This window comes from Hemicordylus capensis, chromosome 3 (assembly GCF_027244095.1).
Source record: "Hemicordylus capensis ecotype Gifberg chromosome 3, rHemCap1.1.pri, whole genome shotgun sequence".
Taxonomy (NCBI): domain Eukaryota; kingdom Metazoa; phylum Chordata; class Lepidosauria; order Squamata; family Cordylidae; genus Hemicordylus; species Hemicordylus capensis.
In genome coordinates, this window is record NC_069659.1 from 173461994 (window position 1) to 173476169 (window position 14176).

Below are 14176 nucleotides of genomic sequence, written 5' to 3' on the forward strand. Positions count from 1 at the left end.
CACCCTAGCCTAACCTGGGTCTCCAGCTTTAATTTTTTTTAAAGGCCAAGTTCTTGCCCTTGTAGAAGTGGTGTTATGGAGCAAAATGTCCCGTCACAATTTTTCAAGTGTTTGGATTCTTTGGTGTATAATAACCTATCCTCATAATGAATCACTATGCAGATTCACTGCACACCTTCATTTCTTCTATTCATTTTGGCTGTCAATGGACAATGCTAGCTGTCAACTGTCATGTGTCAACTGCCCCCACCCCCCAGTCTCTCTCTCTCTCTCTCTCTCTCTCTCTCTCTCTCTCTCTCTCTCTCTCACACACACACACACACACACACACACACACACACACACTGGGGTACTCAATTTATTTTTTAGGAATTGTTGAAGTGTTTAGATTCTTTGGTATCTAATATGTTTTCCTCATAATGAATCCCTATGAGGATTAATTGCACACCTTCATTTCTCCTTTTCATTTTGACTGTCATTGGACAGTGCCAACTGTTAACTGCCGTGTGTCAACTACACACACACATCCCACACACTGGGGTACTCAGTTTATATTTTAGGGATTTTTAAAGTGTTTAGATTTTTTGGTGTCTTCATTACACACTTTCATTTCTTCTGTTCATTTTGACCCCGCTGCTTTGCAGGTGGGGTTGGGGAATTAGTGGCATCCCTTGTGCCAACTACCCCCCCCAACCCACAAGCCACTAGGCACTCAGTATATATTTTAGGAATTTTTGAGGAGTTCAGACTCTTTTTTGTGTAATGAATCCTCATAGGGATGCATCATGAGGAAAGGTTATTAGACACCAAAGAGCCTAAACACTAAACACACACACAAAAATCCTGGAATATAAACTGAGTAGTACCACACTGCCTTACAGGTGGTGGGGGGGTGTAATTGGCACATGGCAGTTGACAGTTGGCACTGTCCAAAGGCAGTCAAAATGAATAGAAGAAATGAAGATGTGTAATGAATCCTCATAGAGATTCATTGAGGGAAAGTTATACACCAAAGAATCCAAGCACTTGAAAAATAGTGAACACACATTTTGCTCCATAACTCCACTTCTATAAGTGCTAGAGCTTACCTTTAAAAAAAAGAAAAGTAAGAAAGAAAGCTGGGAATATGGGGAAACTGATTAGAGGAATCTGAATCTTGAATTGATTTGAATCAAATCTGGCACAATTTGATTTGGACCCCAATATAGCCAATGGACCACAGGGGTAATTTGTCTCCAAAACACCTGAATCAGGTAGATTTGGGTACAAATAGATTTGTACCTGAATCAATTTGCACATCCTAGATAGATAGATAGATAGATAGAGGTAAAACAATCCATCTGAGCCAATCTTCTTGTTAGTGTGATTTGCTTATGTTATAGTGCACACCTATGCACTAAAGCATCAAAAGAGAGTGATGGGAGCATTTGTATAGTCAGTGGTCCACATGTTTCATAGCATTAGGAGAGGAGATCAAGAGCTGTGCCCTCACAAAGCACTTTTGCTGAGCTCAGCCAAAGACTTTTCGCACATCTGAGCACATGTGGAAGGGGAGCAATTTCCCCTGCTTTCCCCTCTCTCCAAAAGTACTGTTTGCCCTGCCTCTTGTCTCAGAGGATTGTACAGCTCGCAGGCACATATTTTTGGAAGCAATAACATGCTTTGGGAGGAAATGGAGAGCACCAAAAAATCACTCCTCACACCCCTTCCATGCATGCTTGGTTTGCGCCACCATCTTAATGCTGCAGAACATGTTGGCCACTGTTTGCTATTACCTCAAATCATTTCTTAGGAAGTTCAGGCAGGTATAATGAGGCTATGATGAGACAAAAGATACCAAATTCTTCAGCATGCCTAGAGAACCTCCAGAGAAAGCATTCCTTTCACAAAGAAGAAAGGAATAATTAAAAAAAATTAAACCAAGGACAAAAAGATCCACCACTGGTGCAAAATACTTTATTGAGAATCCCAACACATTTTGACCTGAAGCTCTTCATCAGACTGAATAAAGGAATAAGTCCCTGATATAAGGCTTTGTCACTGGGATTCTCAAACAAAGGATTGTACACTGGTGGATCTTTTTGTCTTTGGTTTTGGTGTTGTCATCTTTGTCCTGCCCTAAGTTTAATTGACATATTTATTTCTTCTTTGGGGAAAACAAACACTCCACAAACACTTTTGGGGAAAACAAACACTCCACCTGCTGAGGGGTACTTGACTTTAAGCATAAACAAAAGAAGTACCCCTATTTTTGCAAAATGTGCCACAAGTGAAGCCCTAAGTATGAAAGAGCACCAGTGTACACATGGAGCCCCTGATCCCTTGGTGCAGTTTTGCATCTTGTCATAGGCAGGCAGGAGTGGAGCACTGACTCTACGCTGCAGCCAGACCTGTGAGACCTTCTTGCTCCTTTGCAGGGTACCAAACATTCTGCTGTCTCTGCCAGCAGAAAGTAAAGGATCTTCTCCAAGTGCTATACATTGAGTCAACTTAACAGAATTAAGTGTGTTTGTTGTTGCTTTAGTTTATACACACACACACACACACACACACACACACACACTGCTCACTAGGAAAGATAATTGGCCTATATTACATTACCAGAGTTCAGAAAGAATCTCGCCAGGCTGCAACATGTCAAATGGCATGGTGTGCACTATGCAATGCTGTGGTGTTTCTACATGTGCATTCTCGGGCTGCTCTCTGCCCAACTGGGAGGCGCGGCTGGTTTGCTGAAGCCCTCTCCTGAGAAGCATGAGGCTTCGGGGGCCCTGATTGGCTGCCCGGCCTGTGTGGGGGCGGAGCTTCAGCCGCTCTGGGCTTGCTCCGATGCTGGCAGCTCAGTTTGCTCTTTTCAGGTGTCTGAGCAAGTCGCAGAGACCAGAGCTCTGGCATCTGGCCTGTGATGCTTGGGTGCGGTGGTGCCTGGGAGCGGGGTTACACCTGGCGAGGTGGTGGCAGTGGTTTGAGGGGCGGTGTAACCCCCCCCCGAGGTTTGGAGCAGGCCCGCGGGCCATGGGGGAGTGCGGTCGTGACCTGGGTGGCCCTGAGGAGCACTCGGATGGCTGCGTTCCCCCCCCCCGGGTGTTTGGAAGAACCTTTGGGCTGGGCTTTGGCTCTGTAGGGAGCAACTATCCCCCCTTTTTCTCAGGCCTCGGCTTGTCTGTCCTTTGGCCACTTTCCAGCCTTATTTAGCGTGGGGAAGACTTGGGATTGTGTTCAACCAATCCCCCCCCATCCTTCTGGGATATTCCCTGGTCTATCAGGCCCTGTTGGGGGGCCTGCAGGGTGGTGGGCTTGTTTATCCTAGGCCCCCGCCACTGCCATTACACTGTATTACTATGGGACCAAAGAAGGCCTAGGGCAAGGAGGGTTAAAATGCGTCAGGCCCCCTGCCAGGCCTAGGCCTACTACTGATTCCTCATCAGATTATGATGTGGATATGGGAACCACTGATAGCACGTTTGGATGCACTCGAAAAAGAACGGCAAAAAGACATCCTCAATAAAGAGGGAAGTGGTCCCTCAGGGATCCCATCCAGGCCTGGGCCTTCCACAAGGGGTGGTAAAAAAGCTAAAATCTTACTATCTTTATCAGCTAGGCTGGATGCATTGGAGGACAGGGACCAACAATCAGCGGCAGCGGCCACAGCCTTGCCTGCAGACAACACGGCAGCAGCGTTGGTGGTGGAACCAGCGGGGAGCGGCACAGTGGCTATCAAAGGTCCTGGATCTGGTGATTCCCTGCACCAAACTTGGCCTTGGGGGGCATACCCCCTTGGCCGCTGCATATAATCCCTACAAATGGCACCTGGGCCTTGGTGGCCCTCCTACACCTTATGGGGCTTGTGCGCACGTATGGCAAGGCACTCCTGCAGCATTGGGTGGGGCGTTAGCCACATTACCCACGGTTGCTCCTTCCACTCCAGCCCCTCAGACCCCATACCTGCCATGTGATTCTGCGCTTCTGCTGGGTGACCATTTGTTGCCGGCGGTAAAAGAGCCATGCTGGGCTTTCAACACCACCAGTGCTTGCAGTCACTTGCCCTGTCACTTCAGGCATGAATGCGGGTTTTGTGGGGGGAAACATGCCAGCCTTTACTGCCAGTGGGTCTGGGGTGCACGGGGGAGCTTTAAAGACCAGAGCCCCACCGGCAAGAAAGGTGGTGGCCCCCCACAGAGTGGTACTTCTGGAAAAGGGCCCCAGTCCAGTTAAGCTTCCTGTCCTTGCACAGTTGTTGGATGCCTACCCCCTTAAGGAGAAGGCTGATTATTTATGGTTAGGTTTCAGTTGTGGGTTTCACATTCCCTATGTGGGGCCAAGGGAACAATTTTCTGAGCCAAATTTGAAGTCCACCCAGGGAATGGAGGAAGTGGTTCTGAAGAAAATTCAAAAACAGGTGGTGCTTGTGTGGGTGTTGGGCCCCTTTGGGGAGCCCCCCATCCCTGACTTGCACATCTCCCCCCTGAGAGTTGTACCTAAGAAAGCGCCAGGAGAATACAGGTTGATACACCACCTGTCCTTCCCCAACAGCTCTTCTGTGAATGATGGGATTCCAGCAGAATTGTGCTCAGTAAGATACACTTCCTTTGACCAGGCGGTGAAGATGGTTCGAGCCTGTGGGCCGGGCGCACTCCTAGCAAAATGCGATATCGAATCCGCATTTTGCCTGCTCCCAGTGCACCCAGCCAACTTCAATCTCTTAGGTTCTGCGTTTGCCGGCCAAATTTACATCGACCGGGCCCTGCCAAAGAGCTGCTCTGTCTCCTGTGCCGCCTTTGAAGCATTCAGCTCCATGTTGGAGTGGGCGCTTTGCTGGAGGACAGGTCTGGGAACTACAGCCCACTAGCTTGATGACTACCTTTTTTCTGGTAGTGAACATACCAACCATTGCCCACGCCTGTTAGAGGCCTTTCAAGAGCTTTGTACTGATTTGGGTGTGCCTCTTGCACTCGATAAGAATGAGGGACCCACCACTTCCTTAACCTTCTTTGGCATCGAACTGGATACTAGAACGGGCAGTTCTCGTCTGCCGCAGGCAAAGCTGGTGGTTTTACGTGCCCTGATACGCAACTGTCTGAGGGTGCGCAAGGTCACTTTAAAACAATTACAGCAACTTATTGGTCATTTAAATGTTGCCTGCAAGGTAATTGCTCTGGGGTGACCCTTCCTTCGGAGGCTTTGAGAGGCTACTGTCGGGGCCAGGCTGCAGCACCACAGAATTAGAGTTATAGTGCCCATGTGGGAGGACTTTGAACTGTAGGCATCCTTTCTGGAATCTTATAACGGAGTTTCCTTTTGGTGGGAGGTGCTGCTGCTGGAAGCGGACCTACAGGTCCAGTCTGATGCAGCCAGCAGGCTGGGCTTCAGAGTTTATTTCCAAGGTTGCTGGTGCGTTGAGAAGTGGCCAGATTCCTGGGTGCTAGCCAGCACTACGAGGGACCTAACATTCTTGGAATTCTTCCCTATAGTAGTGGCCATTCATATCTGGGCTGACCTGTTCAGGAACAAGACTGTGTGCTTTTGGTGTGACAACCAGGCCACTGTTCATGTCATCAACCAGCAAACCTCCAAGTCCCCCAGGGTTATGAGATTAGTGAGGGCCTTCATCCTGGCATGCCTATCTAACAATACCATGTTCTTGGCTTGCCATGTGCCAGGTGTTCAGAATAGCCTGGCGGACATGCTATCTCTTTTTCAGGAGCTCCACTTTCATCAGCTGGTGCCAGAGGTGGAATTATTGCCTGACGAGATGCCCCCATGGTTATGGAGCCTTGGCACGTAGAGGCACATAGAGCCATTCTGGCTTCCTTGGCTCCAAGTACACAAGCTGCCTATGGCAGGCAGTACAGGGCTTTTCAGGATTTCAGACGCCAGGTTGGGGTGGGCAGGAGTGGCTCCCGCCCACAGAACATCTGATCCTGTTCCTAGTGCATCTTAGGGAGAAGGGCCTGTCGCCTAGGGCCTTGGCAGGCTATCTGGCCGCTATTGCATTCTTCACCAAGGCACAGAGCCTCCAGGATTCCACCGGGAATTTTAGGGTGAGGAGAATGTTGGAGGGCTGGGCCAGGGAGCATTTGGTCTGGCCAGAGAGTCGCAGGCCCCTCACACCATCGGATGTGCAGAGTGCTCTTGAGCGCCTCATGTCCATCTGTCGGTCCCTGTATGAGGTTCCCTTTTCCAAGCAGCCATGCTGGCATTAATTTTTGGAGCCTTCAGGGCCAGTGAGCTATTTCCTAGGGGGGAAAGCGGTCCCACCGCCCGGGTGGTACAGTTCAGGGACCTGACGTTGGGACCAGGAGTGGTGCAACTGTTCTTGCATTTTTCCAAGATGGATCAGAGGGGCACGGGGCAGTGGGTATCTTTGTACTTGGCTGGAAATGCTTTGTTGTGTCCATTACAGGCCCTGAGGGAGTTTGCAGCCTTCAGGGGTCCGGCTGATGGTTGCCCTTTTATCCATGAAGACGGCCGCCCCCTTTCCCAGTATCAGTTTTGGGTGGTGGTGCGACGAGCCTTGGCAGCAGCTGGGGTTCCCACTGAGAGTCTGCCGTTACACTCCTTTTGCATTGGAGTGACTTCTGCGGCTGCTAGGCTGGGTTTCTCAGGTGAGGCCATCCAGCGTATTGGCCATTGGCAGTCTGTCACTTACAAGCACTATGTGCGCTAAGTGCCTGTGCGGCGATTCAGCAGTGCCTGTGTGGCAATTCAGCAGTGCCTGAGTGGCATTCAACAGTTGTTTTTTCATTACAGGCCCGCTGAGACGCGAGGAGAGGGTGTGGGCCCTCATCCTGGGCCATTCCATTGTGTTCTGGGCCGACAGGGCTGCAGGCGGGGCGCCTCCGGGAACACAACTGGGACTCAGCCAATGGGCATCGATCTCCTGGATCAGCCGGCGTGGCATGGTCATCGCCCAGTTCTTGCCCCTGCTACAGGAATTTCTGTTGATTAATCCACCTCCTGATGTTCTAGTTGTACACATGGGGGAAAATGACTTAGCTATCCAGTCAGGGTTGTCCATACGTCACGAGCTCGTGAAGGACCTTGCGCAGGTCCTTGAGCGGTGCCCTAGGCTCACAGTCTTTTGATCCGATATGTTGCAGCATAGGGTTTGGAGGGGTGCCAAGGCCCCTGGTAAGCTCCATCGGGCACACAGAAAGGTCAATTTTCACTTGGCAAGTTTTATTAGGTCCTGGCAGGGCTGCTCTGTGGTGCATCCTGACACAGTGTTTTCGGCGCCTGAGTTGTTTAGACAGGGTGGGGTCCACCTTTTACCCAAGGAGACAATCTTGTTCCTTAGGGATTGGAGGCAGGGATTGGCTCAGGTTTTGTATAATAGTGGGTGGTCGCGGGGAGTCAAGCTAGGCAAACCCCCACTGTGGCAGATTCAGTGTGGTCAGGAATAACATTTGAGGCCGGTGAGCACCTTCAGGTAAGCTTTTGGCTTCAGGTCAGACAAGGCAACTTTCTAAAGGCTGCATGGCTCAGGGAGATCTGCTCTGATGATCTACTCAGTCAGGCTAAGCTCCCCGGAATTGCTGAACGGCTACCGGGGAGTGCTGCTATGGCTGAGGCCTGGCATTAGGCCGGCTAGGACAGGCAGCCCCTGCCCTAGCGCAACGGGGCTGCTTCGAGCCGAGGTGTGTCACTCGATGCCGTAGGCCAGGCATGCCCTGCTGGTGCGTGCCATCCTGCTCTCTTTAAAAGTTAATAAAAAGTTAAATAAAATTGTGACCCTTGTTTACACCAAATACTATGTGTCTCATGTCTTCTTGGGTGCTGGGGCAAATCTTCATGTGCACTAGAGACAACATGCACTTCTCCCCCCACTTCTCAGGTTTATCTTCAGAAGGCGGCTGAAGTGTATGGATCATAACATCAGCAACTTACACTAAAAGCACATTTACAAGGCATTTCTGAAGGCAATCAACTGGGATAAACTGAGTACAGTCTTTACCAGGGAGAGAGACAAGAAAACTGGGACTATATCTGGTAAATAGGGATCGTTGCAGCATCTGACATAATTAATCAGGAACAATTTAACTGTTTGGAAGACTCCAAGGCAACACTTCATAGTAAATAGTATTGAACAGAAACACTTACTATTGTCATTCTGTCTATGAAGATTCTCAGTTCTGTGAAGATGAGTCGCTAGTCATAAATAGACAAAAGACTAAGGTCATGATATTTCCCAAAAGACCTAAAGAAAGAACATAACTGGCAAATTAATGGGTGCAGGGTTGAGCAGGTGAAGAACTACAAGTATGTGAGTCTAGTTTTTCATGCAAATGGTACATGGGACCCACAATGTGAATATGCTGCAGTGAGTGCACAGAGGAGTGCATCCACTGTACTGAAAAAATTTTTAACACCAAAGGGGACATTTTATCCCTGCGGCTGTTAGGTTGTATCAGTCTAAAATACTGGCACAAATGTTGTATGGGGTCCAAATTTGTTCCACCTGTAATTTTAAGTCACTGGAAGTGGTTCAGTCTGGATTTCTTTGTGCCATTTTTCAAGTCCCCAGATGTGTATCGAATGCTATCTTAAAGCTTAGCAACAGCATTAAGCAGAGTTGAGGCACAGGCGTGGCTTCATACATTTAACTACTAGCTCAAATTATACGTCTGCCCCCAGGGCCTTGCCCTCTTGGTACTGAAAGATGAGTTTCACTCTAATTGGTTCAAGAACCTTTATGATAATCTGGGCAGATATGGCTTCTCTCCACAATATCTACTGGCTTTGTGTTATGATGCTGCCAAAGAATGAATTTATTTATTTATTTATTTATTTTTCAATTTCTATACCGTGTAGTGGATATGGAGAAGCAATTGGATTTAAGTCTGATTATCACCAGTAGTACTTTAGGTGGTTTTTCAAACTACCCTCGGCCAGCTGCATACCTCACACATTTGACCACCTTAAATCAGAGGAGAGCTTTCTCACTCGTGCCAGTGTGATGCCTTGCCTCTGTCTGTTTTGGATGGTAGATTTAAGGAGTTATGTCCATGTGGTTTGGGCGACACTGAGTCCGTCTTACACGTTCTCTTATGTGGCACATACTATAGAGACATTTGTACTACCTGGATTGAACCATTTTTTAAAAATAGGCCAGGTCGATCAGAAGAGTACTACATCTTCTATCTTTTGGTGGACAAACATGCACTTGTTACAGCCAGGACAGCAAGATTCTGCGCAGCAGCCTGTAAACTGAGAGCAATTGATTAGCTGTGATTGAGATTTTTGTATCCCTTCATGCTCTGATATTTAGATTTACTGTTTTACTTTCATTTTGTTTTAAGCTGATCTGTATTTTGATGTGTATGTTGACTGGTCATTGACCGTAATATTAAATTATTTACTTACTCATTCTGTCTGTCTGCCTGCAATGTGTCCTTCAGCTAAGACATCAGCTCCTGTGCCGTAGCTTACTGGAGCCTAAAGCAGAAGCAGAAAATATATATAAGGGTCACAAAACTGTAGTGAAGTGCTATATCACAGTCTGATATAAAGCAGTTTGCCACATAAAAGGTACAATTCAACAAACGATGCTTTCTGAAGACGATGCCAACATTTGACATAATGTGCAACCATGTGGTGTAAAACCTCTGGTTGTGTTTTTGGATACACTGGGTGATATTCTGTGCAGTTTCCAATTGATGCTAATGACCCACTGGGTCTGCTGTGCAACTTCAGTGGCAGCCTCAACGATGGAGCTGCTGCAGAATGACTTGAAACCGCTTCCGGGCAGCACAGTCGTGCGCCTTCAACTGGAAACAATGGAAGGAGTGCTGCACTGGTGCCCAGAAGCGGTTTCAAGCCATTCTGCAACAGTCCCATTGAGGCTAACTTTGGTTGTGTAGCAGCCCCAGTGGGTCGTTAGCATCAATTGGAGACTGCACAGAATGTCAGCCCCATCTACACACAACAGCCGACTCTGACAGATGAAAAGGGGTAGAAAAACTGAAAGGAAGAAATCAGAAATGAGACAGAAAGCTTTGCATGACCTGTCATATTAGAAAACAGTTCTTGAAATCAAAACGGCAAAGTAAATTCCAAGCATGCATTTTATGTGGTTAAACAAAAGACAATATTCCTCTATGTTGTCATGAAATCAAATTGTTAATGCTGATATATTATTGGTCTTTTCGTATTAGGTCTTACACCTTTTTGCCAAAGAAATAGAAGTATTTAAAATAAAAGTGGATTCCTTGGATGCCCACTGATAGAATAATTGATACCAAAGGGAAGCAAATACTTGTGAATATTGCTTTAGGTATGTCTGATGTTTCAAACTCAGTTGTTGCCGTTATCATGATGTCATCAGAAACCTTTGATGTATGTGTCTAGCCGTGCAGACTACTTTCTCTGATGACTGTACATAGCCTTAGAGCTTCCAGCCCCTTGATGTACTTGTCTAGCCTTCAAACCTAGCTCAAAGTGTGCATGATGGATGAGACTTTCAACATAAGCTTTTGAACATACGCAGTTGAACGTTCCCTCACTGGGCTCTCAGCACAGCTTGCAGGTGTATATGTATATAACAACATAAGCCAATATATAATATGTGAGTATATATAAGCACCGTGCTACCATCCAACATTCAATACTTCACACATTAGACCTAGAAGTAATTCCTACTGGAGACTTTTTTTGAAGTGACTCTTCCCCCCCCCACCCCGCCCACTGCAGAACTTCTATTTTATTCATTCATCCTTTCCCTTTAAACTTCCAAGTTTACTGATTTTGCCAAGCAGTAGCTTAAGCTGCTCATTTGTTTTGTTCATGGTATTGTAGAGTTTTCTCTGTGTGTGAATATACTTGCTTGTGCAATTAGTATAGTCATGAATGGCTAACTTTTTTGTACAATTAATCATTCACAATAGAATTTAGCATGTGAAGCTTTTTGCAGCATGGAGATAAATGGTGTCACCTACTAATTGCCACAGATCAAGCCACTGTTAAAAGCATAGCTACAGAGGGCTGTTAAAATGTCAGTAGCACCACATTTTTCAGATGGGGAATTGAGCCTTATATAGTAAGACTTACCTAATGCCACCTAGATTTTTCATGGCCAAGCAGGTATTAAGATCATTTACCAATAATCTAATAGGCCCTGCCACATTTGCATACTGTTTGCCTGCTGTGCTTCTTCAACTGCATCACAAGTTTAATATGCCAGGTCAGTCAACACTAAAACATCTCATCCACGATTTGATTGTGGATGAGCATGCTGACCTGGTATGTGTGACGGAGACCTGGTTGGATGACCTGGGTGGGGTTGGTATCTCTCTGCTCTGTCCTCCAGGTTTCTTGAGTGTGCAGCAGCCCCAGCTGGAGGGTCGGAGAGGGGGCGTTGCAATAATCTATTGAGAGATCTTTCTCATTTCCAGGTGCCCGGTCAGGCAATCTCAGAATTTTGAGTGTTTGTCCTTGAGTGTGAGCCTCCGAGATAGCCTGGGGATTCTGCTGGTGTACCGACCACCCCACTATATTTCAGTATCCCTACCTGAGCTGGTGGGGGTGGTCTTGGCGGTGGCCTTGGGTGGCCTTGGGCCCAAAAGCTTATTGTTTGGGGGGATTTCAATGTCCACGCTGAGGCCCTCCTAGTAGGTGCAGCTCAAGATTTCATGGCCTCCATGGCAACCATGGGCCTGTCTCAGTTGGTATCGGGCCCTAACCACATGGCAGGACATACTCTGGATCTAGTTTTTGCCGACTGGGGAATGAATGATCTGGAGGTGGGGGAGTTGGAGATAACTCCCTTGTCATGGACAGATCATCATCTGGTGGGGTTTAGTTTTTCTGCTCTGTCTGCCCTCTGCAGGAGTGGTGGACTGATTAGAATGGTCCACCCCAGAAGGCTTATGGATCCGCTTGGTTTCCAGTTGGCCCTCGGGGAGTTTCCATTGACCGGAGTTGGTGACCCTGTCGAGGCCCTTGTGAATCTCTGGAATGGAGAAACAGCCCAAGCTGTTGACACGGTTGCTCCTAAATGCCTTCTCCGGCTTGATGGAGCCCGTTCGGCTCCTTGGTTTTCCTCAGAGCTTAGGGCAATGAAACAACTTGGGTGATGGCTGAAACAATGCTGGAGAAAGAGTCATGATGAATCTGACTGAACACAGGCTAGAGCCCATTTTAAGGACTATTCCATGGTGGTGAGGGTGGCGAAGAAATGGTTTTCCTCCACCTCCATTGCATCTTTTTAGTGCAGACGAGCAGAGCAGTTTCATGTAGCAAAGACATTGCTCCACATATCCCACCAGGTAATGGGGCAGGAATCATCCACAGCCCACTGTGATCAATTTGCCTGTCATTTTGCAGATAAAATCACTCACATCCATACTGATTTGGACTCCAGAGTATTGGCAGTTCCGGCAGACATGCCTCTGGTACCATCTGGTCCTATTGTGCTGGATTTCGTTCAGTTGGTGCAGCCTGAGGATGTGGACAAGATCCTGGGCAGTGTGCAGGCAACATCGTGTGCTCTTGACCCTTGCCCTTCATAGCTAATAAAATCTTCCAGGGAAGGTACAGGTAGATGGTTGGAGGTGATCCTTAATGCTTCATTAAGGGAGGGCAGGATGCCATCGTGCCTCAAGGAGGCGGTGGTACGACCACTACTAAAAAAGCCCTCCCTTGATCCCTTCAACTCGGACAACTATAGACCGGTCACTAACCTGCCCTTTTTGGGCAAGGTGATAGAGTGTGTGGTGGCGTCCCAGCTGAAGAGGTTCTTGGATGATACAGATTATCTGGACCCTTTTCAATCTGGCTTCTGCCCCAGATATGGGACTGAAACTGCCTTGGTTGCTCTAGTGGATGACCTACGCTGGGAACTAGACAGGAGGAGAGTGTCCCTGTTGGTTCTGCTGGACTTCTCGGCAGCGTTTGATACCATTGATCATGATATCCTTCCAGACCACCTCTCGAGTTTGGGAATCAGAGGTATTGTGTTGGAGTGCTTCCAGTCCATTCTTGGGGGGATGGTCCAGAAGGTAGTGCTGGGGAGCTACTGCTCAGTGCCATGGCCATTGACCTGTGGGGTCCAGTGGGGTTCAGTTTTGTCCCCCATGCTGTTTTAACATCTACATGAAACCGCTGGGAGATGTCATCCGGGGACTTGGACTGAGTCGTCAGCAATATGCAGATGACACTCAGCTCTATCTCTCCTTGTCAACTGATCCTAGGGTGGTAGTGGATGTCCTAAATCCTGGTTTGGAGGCTGTGATGGGTTGGATGTGGGCTAATAAACTGAGACTGAATGCCTCTGATGCTAAGATGGAGGTAATGTTGGTCAGTAGGACAGCCAATTGCAATGAGGAGATTTTACCAGTTCTGGATGGGGTGGCACTCCCCTGGAGGGAGCATGTACACAGCTTGAGGATATTACTGGACCCAGAGTAGCTTTTGGAAGCTCAGGAGGAGGCAGTGGCCAGGGTTGCCTTTGCACGGCTTTGGCTAGTGTGCCAGCTGTGTCCCTTTCTCGAGGAGGCAGATCTGGCCACGGTTACCCAAGCCTTAGTCACGCCACAGCTCGATTACTTCCATGCGTTCTACATGGGGCTGCCCTTGCAAAATATCCAGAAACTGCAGCTAGTGCAAAATGTGGCACCTAAGGTTTTATCTAGAGTTGCCCATTGGGAGCTCATCACACCTATTTTGAAAGAGCTGCACTGGCTACCAGTTTGTTTCTAGGGACTATTCAAGGTGCTGGTTTTGACCTTTAAAGCCCATAATGGTTTGGGCCCGGGATACCTGAGGGACCACCTGCTCCCAAGGGTTGCTGCCCACTTGATGAGGTCATCTGAGGGGGCTCTGCTCCGAGTGCCGACAAAAAGGCAGGTTCGGTTGTCATGCCTACGGGACAGGGCCTTCTCTGTTGCTGCCCCCAGACTCTGGAATGCTCTCCCACTGGCTATCCGCTCCTCAGTCTCCATCACAGCTTTTAGAAAGCATGTTAAATCTTGGCTTTTTTTACCCAGGCTTTTTCATGATTCTCTTTGCTGCTGCTTCTTTGTATTTTTTACTGTTTTTATTCTTGTGTCTTAAATTTTTAATCAGATTTGTTTTATATTTTTAGCTTAATATTTCAATTGTGTCATTTTTATAATTTTGTTTTTAATTCTGTGTAAACCACCTTGGGATTACTTTAATGAAAGGTGGTATATAAATGTAA